This window comes from Ursus arctos, unplaced genomic scaffold (genome assembly GCF_023065955.2).
Source record: "Ursus arctos isolate Adak ecotype North America unplaced genomic scaffold, UrsArc2.0 scaffold_28, whole genome shotgun sequence".
Taxonomy (NCBI): domain Eukaryota; kingdom Metazoa; phylum Chordata; class Mammalia; order Carnivora; family Ursidae; genus Ursus; species Ursus arctos.
Window position 1 is genome coordinate 19862546 of NW_026622963.1, and position 16552 is coordinate 19879097.

The following is a 16552-nucleotide window of genomic DNA, read 5'->3' on the forward strand; positions in this document are numbered from 1 at the left end:
TGCCGATGTAGGATTCTCAAGAGCAGAAACCCCTAAGCTTGATCTCCAACAAGGGGTTGATTGTGGACTAGTTACTCAACACTACTTACATTAATATTACTTGATCATTAAAGTGCTATGTGTAATAACAATGAAAAGTAGGTTATTTTGTTAAGTGAAAGAAATCATATGAACGCATATTGCAATCGCAACCATATAAGAACATTTTAAACCTATACGTAGAACAAAAGATTGGAAGGATCGAAGTGTTGACAGTTACTAACTTTGAATGGTGAGGCTACGGTAGAATTTCTCTGTTGTAGAAAATTTGGAAATTTTCTACAATGAGCAAGCTTACTTTGGGGAGTGAAATAAAAAAAAGAGCTTTAAGAAAACTAAATCAGGAGGCAAGGTAGCAGAGGTATGTGTTATCTGATTATAAAACATCTGAGGGCTCTTACCCCAAACAGTCCACCAGAAACTCTAAACAAAAGAGAGAGTCCCTCCTGTCCCGTGAATAACGAAGAAGCACTGGGAAGAAGGCGGAGGGTGACCAACTTGGAGATTCCCATTCCAGCCCTGGTTCCAGGAAGTCACTTTGAATATGTGTTCCTCAGAGCCCTCAGGGTTCTCTGGAGTTCATCTGGGATGGGCAGGGGAGGAGGAAAACAGGGGTCCGGCTTCCTGCACTTTCTCAGCCTGATCCTCTAAATCAGAGCTCAAAGGCTCTTTTCCTTTTCTCTTCCCTCCAGAGCCTCTCCCATTTGACATTCGGAGATTTCATTTAAGGAAAGAGTTCCAGTTACTAAAGTATCTGCAAATCACTGAGGTGATTCAGGAATTACTAATGGATGTTCTTTATGGTTCCTTCCAGTCAAGTGATATGAAGAGTATCAGGGAAGGAAATTCCCCAAAGGGAACAAAAATTCTCAGGGACAAGCTGTTTTCATTTTACACTCGGAGCTTGTGGAAAGCAACCTGGGTACTGCTCAGATTTCACTCTAGCTTGATGGAGTAAGTGGCAGGTATGTTCACTTCTGAGAGCTGTGGTGGGGGTCTCCTTCATCTGTCCCCCGCATCGCCAGTAAGAGGTGTTCATAACACTGTCTCACATCAGAAGTCTAGTGGCACAAAGCACATGCTACTCGAAGAGGCCAAGGAAGCACTGGACACCTTTAATAACAATGTGAATTCATGAATTGAAAATTTTAAGTTCAGTGGTTGGCTGTTCATAATTCATCATTTCCTGATGACTTTGAATGACCAAGATTTTATGTGTAAATAATCTATATATAATGATAGAGTATTTCAATAGCTATCTTTTAAATATTCCTTGTTCTCACACGCTTTTGCAGCTTGAAAGGAATTTAGAAGTTGTAGAGTCCAACTCCCTGATTGTACAAATAGGACAAAAGAAAGCAGGGGTTAAATGACTCACCCAAGGTCATGATGGAAAAGGCAAGACTAGAACCCAGCATCCTTCAACTTCTGGGCTATGCCATATTTTACCCATGTGGGGTCTGGATCCTAGCAGAGATGGGCTTCAACTCTGAGCATCAGTTTCCTTGTCAAAAAATGGAACCAGAACTATCTACAATTTAAGGCTATTTGGAGGATTAGAAATAACATTGCCTCCAGGCACAGACCCTGGCATGTGTATAAGAGATGGTTAATAAATGCTGGTTATTATGATGTCTTGCTGCACCAAAGGCATTCTTTATACCCACATATACTTAAGAGAGCTCAGTTCAATCCACCCCATCAGTCATTAAAATATGTGTCCTTTATCGAGGAATATATCGTCTTGTCACACCTAGCCTACTTTGCTCAATTTAATTATAATCCTCACTATACACTGTGTATTTTATTTATTATTATATCATTGTAAAATACATGAATCATTTAAAAAATCTCAGTTGAGCATCTGACTCTTGGTTTCTGCTTGGGTCATGATCTCAGGGTCTTGAGACCAAGCCCCACGTTGGGCTCCACACTCAGTGTGGAGTCTGCTTGAGAGATTCTCTCTCTCCCTCTCCCTTCCCCCTGCCCTTCCCCCACTCATGCTCTCTCTCGATCTAAACTAAATAAATAAAATCTCAAATAAAAATCTAACATGATAAAAATGTATGACAATATCAGAGGAAAAAAACACTGCAATATTTTACAGACAGGGTTATTAGGCAAAGCTGCCTTAAGAAGTTTCAAAGTGCTGTAGCCACAAAGCACAGGGCTATTATCTACTACGTTATCATTTAAAGACACCTACTTACACCACTGAGGAGGCTGCTCTGTTGGGGAAGGGCACAAGGTGATGGATATGGCTTGTCTACTCTTACTATACACATTAAACTATAATATGCTGCCTATTCAGTTAGGGGTTCTTCCCAAACGTTGCTTCACTTCCAAGATTACTATTATTAGAAGTGTTCTGTTGGAGCAGATATCTGCAAATGACATTACAGATAAAGGGCTGATATCCAAGATCTATAAAGAACTCCTCAAAATCAACACTCAAAAAACAAATAACCCAGTCAAAAAATGGGCAGAAGACACGAATAGACACTTCTCCAAAGAAGGCATACAAATGGCTGACAGACACATGAAAAAAATGCTCAACATCATTAGCCATCAGGAAAATACAAATCAAAACCACAATGAGATACCATCTTACACCAATCAGAATGGCAAAAAATTAACAAAACAGGAAATAACAAATGTTGGTGAGAATGTGGAGAAAGGGGAACCCTCTTACACTATGGGTGGGAATACAAGTTGGTACAGCCACTCTGGAAAACAGTATGAAGTTTCCCCAAGGTGTTAAAAATAGTTACCCTATGACCCAGCAATTGCACTACTAGGTATTTAACCCAAAGATACAGACATAGTGAAAAGAAGCGGCACCTGCATCCCAATGTTCATAGCAGCAATGTCCACAATAGTCCAACTGTGGAAGGTGCGGAGATGTCTTTCACAGACGAATGTATAAAGAAGACGTGGTCTATATATACAATGGGATATTACTCAGCCACGAGAAAGGATGAATACCCACCATTTGCATCAACATGGATGGAACTGGAGGGGATTATGCTAAGTGAAATAAGTCAAGCAGAGAAAGGCAATTATCATATGGTTTCACTCATATGTGGAACATAAGCAATAGCACGGAGGATCACAGGGGACAGGAAGGAAATCAGAAGGGGGAGAAATCAGAGAGGAGATGAACCATGAGAGACTATGAACCCTGGGAAACAAACTGAGGGTTTCAGAAGGGAGGGGGTAACAGGGTGATGGGTATTAAGGAGGGCACATGTTATGATGTGCACTGGATGTTATATGTAACTAATGAATCATTGAACACTACATCAAAAACTATTGATACAGTGGCTAACTGAACATAATTTTTTTTTAAAAAGAAGTGTTCTGTTAACAACAATGGCTTTATTTTTTTTTTTAATCTCCAAGCCAACAATGTCCATGCATTTGGTTTTTGTTTTTACTTGGTGTTTCCATATTAACATTCGAATTTTAACATTTCAGGTGGAAACAAATATATACAAGTAGCTGTCCACCTAGTTTCCACAAGAACTGTTTAAAAGATTCTGAGCAAGTGTGGAGGGGGAAACCAGCTTTAAAGTATAGGAGATACACTCAAGGCTGAGACACTGGCAGAGTTTATGCAATGACAAAACAGGATGGCCAATAAAAACTCCGTTTCATAGTCAATGTGATTTTTCAATTTTCATCCTCAAGTTTTAGGTTTTATTTATAGCAACATCACAGTATGCCTAAAATGTGGAAGAAAAGAAACTGCAGTACAGCCTGAGTGGCTATGAGGCGGAGTATTCGATTTTTAAGCTAAGAATGAGAAAAGGTGTCATTTTTCTAAAGCCCTACCATTAAGGTCAGTTCCAACACTACATCTAAAGGACTGCCAGACAGCTATTATGATGACCTTGCTTATGGGTCTATGTTGACTATCTAATTTAGAAAGCGAACTTTTTTGTACTGTCCATTTCTCCCTACACTGGGAATTATTGAATGAATTCTATGGTTGGTTTTTATTTTTACATTTATGCCCAGTAATTTTATGTCTCAAAAGAAAATATCTTACGGGGGGAAAAATCAATCACAGTACTTTTCCAAAGTTTTTTTGGCCACCAACCAAATGAAGCTACAGGCATACGGGCCTTGCAGGCAGACCCTCTGTCTCACCCTGCTCTGCCCAACCCAGAGCCCTGTGTCGGATAACACTGTGAAGGTGACAGTGGTACCTGTTATCTGCATCACAGTCCTTGCCCCAGATCCAGCCCCAGACCTGACCAGAGCCTACACTCTGACCTCGGGAGAGAGTGCTCTTTTTCCTCACTCTCCCTGGAAATCCTGGTTTACTCTTCAGTCTTACGTGCCTCCCTTTCCTCCCTTTTAAATTTTATTTATTTTATTTTATTTTTTTATTTTTTAGAGAGTGGGAGAGGGGAGGGGCAGAGGGAGAGAGAGAATCTTTTTTTTTTTTTTAAAGATTTTTATTTATTTATTCGACAGAGATAGAGACAGCCAGCGAGAGAGGGAACACAAGCAGGGGGAGTGGGAGAGGAAGAAGCAGGCTCATAGAGGAGGAGCCTGATGTGGGGCTCGATCCCAGAACGCCGGGATCACGCCCTGAGCCGAAGGTAGACGCTTAACCGCTGTGCCACCCAGGCGCCCCATGAGGGAGAGAGAGAATCTTAAGCCGGCTCCACACCCAGTGCAGAGCCTAACATGGGGCTCGATCTCACAACCCCGAGATCATGACCTCAGCTGAAATCAAGAGTCGGACACGTAACTGACTGAGCCATCCACGTGCCCCAACCCTTTCCTCCTTCTTGTTGCCTGGGCCCAGAATTACCACGAAAGTCCCCCTTTTAAAGTGTCCAATTCAGTGGGTTTTAGTACATGCACAACGTTGTCCACAACTATCACCATTATCTAATTCCACAATATTTTCAGTACCCCAGAGAGAACCTCATACCAATTATAAGTCACTCCTCATGCTGACACCCTCCCCAACCTCCTGGTAACCATTAATCTGCACTTTCTGTCTCTATGAATTTGCCTATTCTGAACATTTCATATAAATGGAATAATACAACATGTGGCCCTTTGTTACTTCTTTCATTTAGTATAACATTTTCAAGGTCCATCCGTGTTCTAGCATGTATCAGTAGTTCATTCCTTTTCATAGCTGAATAATATTCTATTATATGGATACACTACAACTAGTTTATCCATTCATCAGTTGATGGACACTGAGGTTATTATGAAATAATGCTGCTATAAATATTTATGTACAAGTTTTGTGTGGACATGTTTTCAATTCTTCTATGTATCCATCCCTAGGAATAGAATTGGGTCATATGGTAACTCTGGTTTTTTGGACTGCAAACTTTTTTCCACAACAGCTGTACCATTTTACATTCTCGCCTGCATACATGAGGGTTCTAATTTCTCCACTTTCCAGTCAACACTTGTTATTGTTCGTCTTGACTATAGCCATCCTGGTCGGTGTGAGGTGGTATCGCACTGTGGTTTTGATCTGCATTTGCCTGGTGGTGAATGATGCCGAGAATCTTTTCATGTCCTTGTAGGCATTTGAATCTTCTTTGGAGAACTGTCGATTGCCCTTTTTTAATTGGGTTGCCTTTTAATCATTGACTTGTAAGACTTCTTTATATATTTTGGATACGAGGCCCTTATTAGATATGATTTGCAAGAACTTTCTCCCATTTTGTGAGTTGTCCTTTCACTTTATTAATGGTGTCCTATGAAGTACAGAAGTTTATAATATCGATGAGGTCCGACTTATTTTTCTTTTGTCACTTGTGCTTTTGGTGCCATATCTAAGAAACTACTGCTTATTCCAATGTCATGAAGATTTACTTCTGCGTTCTCTTCTCAGTTTAGCTTTTACATTTAAGTCTCTGATCCATTTTGAGTTAGTTTTTGTTTGTGGTGTGAGACAGGGATCCAACTTCATTTCTTTGCATGTAAATGTCGAGTTGTCCCGGGACCATTTGCTGAACTCCACGTGACTCTGACGTACCCCTCTAGTTAAGAAGCACTGAATCCAGGACCATTTGCTGAACTCCACGTGATTCTGACATACCCCTCTAGTTAAGAAGCACTGAATTCCAATCTAACACCTCCAGCAACTTTGTTTTACAGACAGAAGTTATAGGCCCAGAGAGATTAGCTTAAAATTGGTCTGCATTCAGAATAAAGGAAGTTACAGAAAAGAAGAAAACTTGGTTCCTACTTCTTAGAATCTCGAAGTCTAGTGAAGGAGGCAACATTCCACTGCAGGATGTTTAGGAATAAGAGCAGAAATATACAAAGTGGTGTGGGATCTCAGAGAAGGTACTGATCAAGTAACTGTCTGGTGATTTAAGCTAAGTTTCACAGGGAGGGTCATTCCAGGCCAGGAAAAAAGCTCAATTACAAAAGCCTTTAGACTGGAATGTTGTAGAAAGCATACGTAGTCTCTACCTAGGTGAGATCTTAAATTGGGGGGGTAAAAAAAGGGGGGGAGAGTGATATGAGAAAAAGCCAAACTGCAAAGGGCTGAGGACCAGGCTGAGCTTGCCCTTCTCAGGTGGGCAATGGGGAGTCTTCCCAGGTTTTTAGCAGAGATGGGCCACCACCAGATCTGTGCTTTAGAAATTCACTGCTGGCCACATGGATGATGGGTCACAGGAGGCAGAGCTGGGAGGAAGGCTTGAGGAGACTCTCGAAACAATTCATGACCAAGTCCAAAGTGGAGTCCTCCACCTGCAATCAGTCTTCAGATACAGGCGGCAGATGTGTGTTGTTTGGCTAGAGGAATGTTTTTAAAACATCTTGAACTTGAATACTTGATCAGGGAGGAGGGAGAGGGAAGCTCTGGGGTGCCACAACCTCAACACTCCCTCTTCAGGCTTGTTACCGCCTGGCCCTGTGAGCATTTGAGTTTGCAACCTGGGCCCGAGCGAAGGTGGCAGCAACGGAGAGAGAGAGAGAAAAGAACATAAACTCCCAGAATAATTAGAAAGAGGGCTGTGATTGTCTCTTTGGTGGTGAAAGAACACGGAGAGAGGTTAATCTCTGGAATTCCATGTGCCCAACCCACACCCCATTCTCCCAGAATGGCGACGCTTTAGCTCGAACCTGCCGCCCTCAATAGCTTGCACTGCTGGTCACTGGCCTCTCATGGCAATAAAAATACAAAGTCTTTTGAAACTGTATTTTCTTTAAATACTGAAGGTTTAAGACAGAAAGCTCTGGCAAGTGGATCTTGCAGTTCCTTGGGAAGCAAAGTCTCTTTTAAACTACAGGCTTCAACTTCCAAAGTTGTCTGGAGATTGTGGTGTTAGTCAGTGGTCAGTGGTGTGGTATTTCCTTTTATTTGTCTCAAGTGGGTATTTCTCAGAAGATTTCTCTCTCTCCGGATTAAAAAAATGCACCCTAGTTCCAATATAATCCTTCTGTTTTCTTCTAAGCTTTGTTCACCCCAGTCCTTGACTTGGTGTGAGTTCCCTGAGGGTAGGGACCATACATTTCATTTGGTTTAGAGACACAGGAGCTTAACGAGGTTCCTGGCCCATAGGAGGTGGTTATTACTGAGAACTGTACGGGTTTCCTACTGTCAGGACTGTTACCTATAAACTCTCATCATCGCCGGCTACCTGCCGGCCTCTAGGCCAGGTTCAATCCCACGGGACCTTCATCCAAATTAGAGGAATAAACGCAGGGGAGGAAGGAACCCGAAATCTGACCTTGAGGGTTTCCAGATCTTTCTTTGTGGTGCTGGTATTAGGTCTTTGAGTTCCTGACTGTCTTATCACTATCTTCACATTTCTTATCAGTTAGCTATGCGGGGTGCTTTCTCTCCTTCAGATCTTTTATACTTGGCAGCTTTTTTCTTTGCTTTATGGAGTACTGAGTGGTAAAAATTTGTATGCTGGGTTTTTTTAACTCCTTTTAATTTTGTGCTTTACAAACACCGTATTTTGTTTGTAAATCTCTTTTCTAAAATTAAACCAAAAGTTATATAATAAAAAGCAAACATTAAGCTAAATTTAGAAGGCTCAAAATAACCTCTTTTTCTCCTTGTGACACAAGAGGGCCCTTCCAACTGTGATCTGAAGGCTCAGAAAACCATGAACGCTCATGTGAGCCAAGATCTTCATAATTTGCTTGAGTTGGAATCTACAAGTGAATTTTACCAGGATAAGCAATATGTAACAAGACCAGGAAACTATTCAAGGACAAGATTAGATGGCTGTTTTTCTTGGTTTTAGCTACACAAATCAACAACAATCCCTCCGATAAGGTAAGAATTGCTCTTTCAGCAGTTGCTGACAGTAGCGAATGCCAAGAAGATATTTACAAAGAGCATGGATTTAAAGCCTAAGTGCATGAGGAATGAAGCAGGTGATTTTTACAAATGTCAAGATAAACTGTGCAGTTTATTCTACCTGACGATGTTGAAAATTTTACTCTCCCAGATTCCAGTGCAACCTCCAAATACCATTTTCCTAAGAGAATGCGCTGCAACTTCCTTCAACCTCAGAGAACCTTTTTCGTGGAAAGGAAGTTGCAGTCTCTGTAAAAAACCTAGAATATCGTCATGTTCAGAAGTGCATTTTTTATTTGTAAGACTTGTTTTGCTAAATATTTGTCAGGCAAATGAATGAACGAACATGCAGAAATACGTGAAGCATCTGAAAACCTCTCCCGTGCACCAAGAGGAATAGGAACGTGGCGGGGGCGGGGAGCCTCAGCAGCAAGGAGGATTAGTGAAGACACACACAGGTCCGCACACACCTCTGACAACGTCTCGTGCCAGCTCTGAGCCAGACGTCGTCACCAGTACCAAACAATAAAGGTAGCTGGCCCTCGAGAGCCTCAAAAGCTGTTGGAGGAACAACTTATAGAAAGAAAAGGAGTGAGGAAGTCAACCAGAGAGACAAACAGAATAGCTAAAGAAATAGAGAGATGCGGACTATTCAAGAGAAACCTATGTCCAGTCCTGTTCGGATCAATTCAAATCACCAGGGACTGTGTGAGAAACTGGGGGACACCAGAAGAGAAGCTGTCTGCCCTTGATTGGTAAGGAGACAGAAATAAATCTGCAAACAGCAATTGCAAAAGGAACCTTTCAGCATCGGCAGTTGGAAGAAAGGAAACACAGAACTGACATAAACTTTGATGTAAATACAGCTTTCGGCATTTTTTTCTTTTTCTTTCGGTGATCTGACACCTTCTCCTTTTCAAAAATAGCAGCATATTAATTCTCTGTTAACTCTTCTCTTTGAAATGCATGTTTATGCCTGGCATGACTTTATCCCCGTGTCACCTAGTCCTGCCCCCCACATTCCTGTTCTTTCTGGCAACACCCACCTAAATTTCGACACATTTTCTCTCACAAATTTGGCATTAGCTGAAGTCATTAGCTATATTTAGAGCTTTCCTTCACCCTTACTGAAATATAAGGATAGCTGCATTAAAGTGTTTTATTTATAAAGAAAAAGTGTCCATGTTTAATCAGTATGTTTAAATACATAATTTCTGTATTTGAACATGGCTTTGACAGATGCAGGAAAACTCCACACTGGTCAGAAAACACTGGTCAGAAAACAAACAGGCAGCATTCTTCATTTTATTATGTGAACTCCCCACACAATATGTCATGTGGAATTTGTGTGGGATCTTATTTACTATATTACAAAAGCTGTCCTTAGTGTATATTTTATGCAGGAAACAAACAGGCTGCTTCTATGTAAGTCAAATGTCACATCAGAAAATAGTACTCTGGAATGTTTGGAAAGCATTCCAATGCTTTTGATCCATAGAAAAACATCATTTGCCTTTCACAATAACAAATTAACTGAAGAGGTAAGGTATGCTTAATAAAAATAAAGAAGCCTTTGGGGGCACCTGGGTGGCTCAATCAGTTGTACGCCCAACTCCTGATTTCAGCTCAGGTCATGATCGCAGGGTTGTGGGATCAAGCCCCGTTTTGGGCTCGCAGTAGGCATGGAGCCTGCTTGGGATTCTCTCTCTCCCTTTCAACCTCTCCAAAAAAGAGAAGAAGGCTTCTAGTTGGAACTGAACTATCAAGGAACCTGTAGGAGATGAGACCTTCCATGGGCCTTCTCCAGTGGCTACACTACCCTGAGACAGCCTGGGAGACAGCACAAGGACCTGCAGGGAGCCACCATCAGTAGTCCTGAGCCTTCCAGGGAAAGGACGTTAAACTGAGACTGAACACGTCATCCCTCAGTTCCTGTTTTATTAGTGCAAATGCTCAAAGTTGTCTCTGTTTCTTGTTGCTTCTCTGTTCCCTCTATTTTCTTGCAAAATCCACTGAACTGGACTCAGGACATTTATTAAGAACAAATATGAACAAGTATGTATTACATCAAATGTAAAAAGTGGAAACAGCCATTTCTGGCTGGCACCAGAACTCTCCTGGACATAAGAAATTTCCAACCCATCGAAGCTGAGCGATGCCCAGGTCAGATGTGTTGTCTATGGTCAATAGCAGAACTGAGTCATTTAACTATAAAAGCAAATGGCAATTTGTGAGGAAGAAATCAACTGAGAAAGAAGAAGAAGAAGAAGAAGGATCTATGTGATAGCCATCACAATGGCAAAACTGTAAATCTGTCCATTCAAATGTTACAGCGGACGCCCCCTGAAGAAGGTAACCTGCTTTACTTTCTCATACCCCAACAGAGCCTATGGCTGCCCAGGTTGGGGGAGAAACATTTTTTCCCCTCGCCACCATGTGGGCATTCTGATATAGTTCTCCAGTCTGTTTCCACAGGCTCCATGGGCATGTATATTACCTTAAAAACTGCCTCAGTGTGTAAAAAAATGTGTTTTAAAAACATGTTTAAGAATTAATAGAGGATTAGGGGCGCCTGGGTGGCTCAGTCGTTAAGCGTCTGCCTTCGGCTCAGGGAGTGATCCCGGTGTTTTGGGATCGAGCCCCGCATCAGGCTCCTCCGCTGGGAGCCTGCTTCTTCCTCTCCCACTCTCCCTGCTTGTGTTCCCTCTCTCGTTGGCTGTCTCTCTCTCTGTCGAATAAATAAATAAAATCTTTAAAAAAAAAAAAGAATTAATAGAGGATTAGAGCAACAGCTCCTAATTCCGACCTCTTTGTAATTTTCCAGGAATTAATAATAACTGGTCAGTGGTACAGTTGCCAGTTCTGGCCAGTGGTTGTTTTGCAAAGGTTTAGGGTAAAATGTAGGAAAAAACTGCTGAGGAGGCTTCTTTCCCTTTTGGGCGGTCTGATTTCTTATAAAATCAGGAGCTCTACTTTGCACGCGGCTCGGGCACAAGGACAGGGCTAAGCTGGCTGCACTATCACTGAATCAGGGAATCGTGGGCTCTCACAATCCCCCAGCCAAGCACAGTGTCCAGCACACAGCAATGTGTAATAAAGGCTGATGGAAAGGAAGAAAAGGAAGAAAGAAAGAAATCACGAGAATAAAACGGCTAATCAAGTCTGGCACTGGCATACTCCAGGTTCCCAGTATTGGTTGAGAAGATGAACCCTCTATGCAAAATAGCCCACATTTAAGTTTTTTTAAACTTCCTTTAGAGACTGGTTCTCGGGACTTACATAAGAGCAGATTTTGTAGACGCTAATAAACTCGGTAAAATTTTGAAAAGGAGAGTTTTTATCAATGGGAAAAAACCTGAAAAAAAATAGAGTAATGAGTAGAAACTAGTCCCAGCAGATAACAGAACATATTATGAAGCTAGGATCAGAACAGTTTGGAATTGGAGAAGGAATAAACAAGAAAGATCAGCAGGTCACAATAAGAGACTGAAAATGCATAAGAGAATTTAATTCACTGTAAAGGCATATGGTAAAGGTATATACTATGAAGGTAGCATATCACGAAAAGTGATTCCTCAGTGATTCATGCAACTAGAAAATAATAAAGCTAGATTTCTTTCACTCCTTATACCAAAATTGATTTCAGATGAATCAAAGTTTCTAAGTACAAATACGTATGAATGAGCATAAAATAAGTATAATACGTACAACAATGAAATAAGTATAAAAATGAAGGTATAAGAGAAAGCTTCGGTGAACAGAGAATCACAAAGATGGACAGGATGGTCTCTTTCTATGCAGGACATAACACAAAAATCAAAAAGCAAACAGGGAAAATATTTACAACACGGAAACAAAGGGCTAACTTCCTTAATTTAGAAAGTGCTCATACAAACAAGAAATAAAGAAACTTACAGAATAATGAAGAAAACAGAAAATTTGTAGGAGAAATACAAATCTCAAAAACAAAACAAAAATCATAAAAAATGCTCAACTTCACACATATTTAAAGAGGTAAAATAACAGATGATCTCACTCATATGTAGAATTTAAGAGACAAAACAGATGAACACAGGAGAAGGAAAGGAAAAATAAAATAAGAAGAAATCAGAGAGGGAGACAAACTATAAGAGACTCTTAACTATAGGAAACAAACTGAGGGTTCCTGGAGGGGAGGGGAGTGGGGGGCTGGGGTGAGTGGGTGATGGGCATTAAGGAAGGCACTTAGTTGTCATGAGCACTGGGTGTTATATGTTCCTCGTGAATCACCAAATTCTACCTCTGAAACTAATGATACACTATATGCTAATTAAATTGAATTCAAATTAAAAATTATTTTTTAAAGAGGTAAAATCAAATAAACAATGAGATACTATTTATTTTATCCATCATACTGCAAAACTTTGGGGAGGGCCTGGGTCACTGACATACTGTTAAGGGGAATATACATTAGATGCAACATTTCTGGGGAATTTGGCAAGATTTATCAAAACTTAGAAAACCTGAGTCTCAGCAATCCCTGGATCAAAAAGAATTTACCCTATAAATATACTCCCGTGATCTGAGGTTCCACTCTAAGGTCAAGGTTGCAGAAGGAGCACTGCTATTTCCAGGTCATCATCCCACTGCAATCAGGTTCACCCCACAACCCACACATATGGCTCGTCATACTCACCAATGATACCCTCCGATGCCAAATCAAATGCGCACTGTACTGACACCGAATGACTATGAAGCTCCCTGCCTGGCGCTACTGACCTGCACGTCCAGCAATGTGCAGGCAGGATGATGCCCCACCGGCTTTCTTTTATAATATTTATAAGGTACGCACAGGTATACAGAGTAACATTTACTGAATAAATGAACGAATCAATGAATGAATGTGTAAAGCAGCTAAATTAGCTAACCGGAAATACCAGTGGGCAGATTAGAGAGACAGGATTGAAATACAGGTGAAAGGTTAAAAAAAGAGAAAGATGATACTTCAAAAGAGTTCTGTAATAAATGCAACATACGTCTTGTGTGTAGAAACCGCTTATATATTAAGTATGCAAAATTATCTTACAATATGTAGAGCAACATGAGTAGAGAGTAACGATCTCATGAACTTTGCAGGTTGGGTTCCATTTGATGAAACCAAAGACTCTAAAGCTTTGGAGACTGGCTTGTTAAATAACCATGTTCCTGTAAACAGGCAGGCCCAATTTATTGTGCCCCTGGGAAATTCTCCGGAATGAACACAAAAAATGCTTCTGTTGATTAGCCCTTTTAGCTTGCGGCTGAATGTTGACCTAAAAGGGAAAGGCCCGCCCTCCAGATTTTACATAATGTGCCCTTATCAATTCCTGTTAGGGGAACTGTCCCTCACGGGGCTGTGGGGAGGACTAAGGATTCTGCCTCAGTAAAAGATCCTGTGCTTTTAAGATCCCGCTGCCAAACAGAAGCGCATCTCCTACACCTGCCTGAAGACTAGAGAGAGAAATTGTCAATTGAGGGCAATCGCAAAGAGGCGGATTATAAAGGAGGGGGAAATTCCTACCACTGAACAAGTTTATTGACTGATCTTTTCAGACAAAGAGAGGAACTCAAGGTTATGCGTGTGGGATAACCTGCCCGAGTCACAAGGGAACTCACTCGTGGCCAGGCCAGGAGCATCAGGGGTTTTCCTCCTCCAGCGGGGGCCTTCTCCAGAGACCTCCTCAGACACTAGCTCGAGTGGCCGGGAGAAGGCAGTTGCAAGAGGCACACTCTGAATACTGGGCGGTGTTCTTACCAAAGAAAAAGAAAGACAGTCCCCCTCTAAAGGAGACACTGAACACTCACTGAGAGCTTGTCACCGAAGCCTCTGCCTGCAACTTCAGGCTCACTTCACCAACTTTTGGGTTATTTCCCACACGGTTCTAAAGAAGGATGCAAAGCAGGAAATGAGGTCAAAGACAGATACTTCAACTACTGTGGGAGTAACAGTAAAATGAGATTTTAATAAATGTACAAAGCACTACAAAATGTGCAACTATATATACTTGGGTTTCTGACTGTCATAGCTTATCTTCAAAGATGACAGCACCAGCTTCCACCATTCTCACCGAGAGCGAAAGCTCGCATATTTAGCCCCTGCACCCCTTCCCCTAGTCTGCAGTAGAAGCGAGGCTGTGGTGACTTCTAAGACTTGGTTCCTAAGAAGCCGTGCAGTTTGCCCCTGAGCCTCTTGGAATGCTCACCGTGGGAGAAGCCCAACTGGCCTGAAAGGCTTTCTCATGAGGAAACGCACACCGGTCCCGTGGGAAAGCAGCCTGAAGACAGGTGCCAGTCAGCCCCCCACGGAGGCAGCACACACATGAAGCAGCCGTCCTGGCTGTACTCAGGAGTCCAGCTCAGAGACCACCTGACTGTAATTCCATGAGAGACCCCTGGTGAGAACTGCTAAGTCACAGAACTTAATCAAGAGATCACTGAAACATTAGCTAACCAAACTGAAAAAACATTCGAATGGATGTCTTGCTATGAGACATGAGGAATGAAAACAAGAAAGGCTAATAAACAATTCCTGAGCTCTTGTGTCACTTCTCTGAATGGAAAGCTTGAGAAATGCTTCCCTATTTTCTGGGCTATTTTGAAGGAGGATAGGTCTGAATGGACAGCAGCTCCCAGCTGTGGACAGGAAGGCAGTTGGTTACCAGGCTCTGCGGTGGGAGAACAAGCCTTGTGGGCAGGGAAGAGAACAATGATGATGGGGGGGCGGGCGGGAGGGGTAGAGGCTGTCAGCTGAAGGACTCAGCAACAGCACTTAGCTTTCAACTTCAAACACTTTCAGCCCTGCTGGTTCTTTCTCTCACAAACTCCAGAATGCTCTAGGGTTAAAGAGATATTTCTATGGTAAGCATAAATGTGGAATACTTGTACTATCCTAGATTATATGGCAGCATCTTTCTATTCTTCATTTTCTCAGAATTAAATTTTTTTTTTTAGATTTAAATCTTATTGTATTCCGGGGCACCAGGGTGGCTCAGTCACTTTAGCAGCTGCCTTCGGCTCAGGTCCTGACCTCAGGGTGCTGGGATCGAGCCCTGCATCTGGTTCCCTGCTCAGCAGAGAGTCTGCTTCTCCCTCCGTCCTGCCACCGCCCCCTCCCCCCCCCCCCCGGCTCATGCTTTCTCTCTCTCTCTCAGATAAATAAATAAAATCTAAAAAAAAAACTTATTGTATTCCAATCAGCAATGATTATGGAGTGCCTTGAACTCAAATTCAAATTGAAAATATAAAACAGGGGTGCCTGAGTGGCTCAGTCCTTAAGCATCTGCCTTTGGCCCAGGGTGTGATCCCAGGGTCCTGGGATCGAGCCCTGTATAGGGCTCCCCGCTTTGCTGGGAGCCTGCTTTTTCCTCTCCCACTCCCCCTGCTTGTGTTCCCTCTCTCGCTGGCTGTCTCTCTCTCTGTCAAATAAATAAATAAAATATTAAAAATAAAGAATATTAAAAAAAATAAAATATAAAACAAAGATGAAAGCACAGGCTAGAACAGAAAATAAAACAAACAAAACACAATTCAAGGATAGTATAACAAAAACATATTTTAGATATGGAGGGGGCTGGTACTCTGCGATAGGAGACTGAGTCTCACAGATGTCTCCTCCTTAGCAAGCAGATGTGTACACCAGTCATTTCAACAAAGTCATTTCTGAGGTTCAAAGCGCACATCACATGCGACTTGCAGGAGAAATGGAAGCCACGGGAAACTGCGCGGGGGCCGCGTCATTTTATGAGCACACACACCACAGGCCGCCTGTGGGTGAAGGGTGAAGCTCTGTCCTGAGAGGAGAGTGAACTTGGAGAACTTCAAGCAGCTCTGAGCATTTCTTTTGATGTCTATTTGGCACCAAAAAAAAAAAAAAATTCTTATTAAATAGACTGCCTCACTGTATTTTGCCAGATATACTAAACACTTATGAGAAATTCCCTCTTTCAGGTTTAAAATAATTAATTCTTAAGAAACCATTAACAAAACAAAAAGGCCACCGACTGAATAAAAGAGGGTATTTGCAAAGATATATCCGATAAGGGGTTAATATCTGAAATATATACAGAACTTCTACAACTCAACACCAAAAAAAACCATTCAGATTAAAAATGGGCAGGGGACCTGCATAGACATTTTTCCAAAGACGACATGCAGATGGCCGACAGACACATGAAAAGATGCTCAACA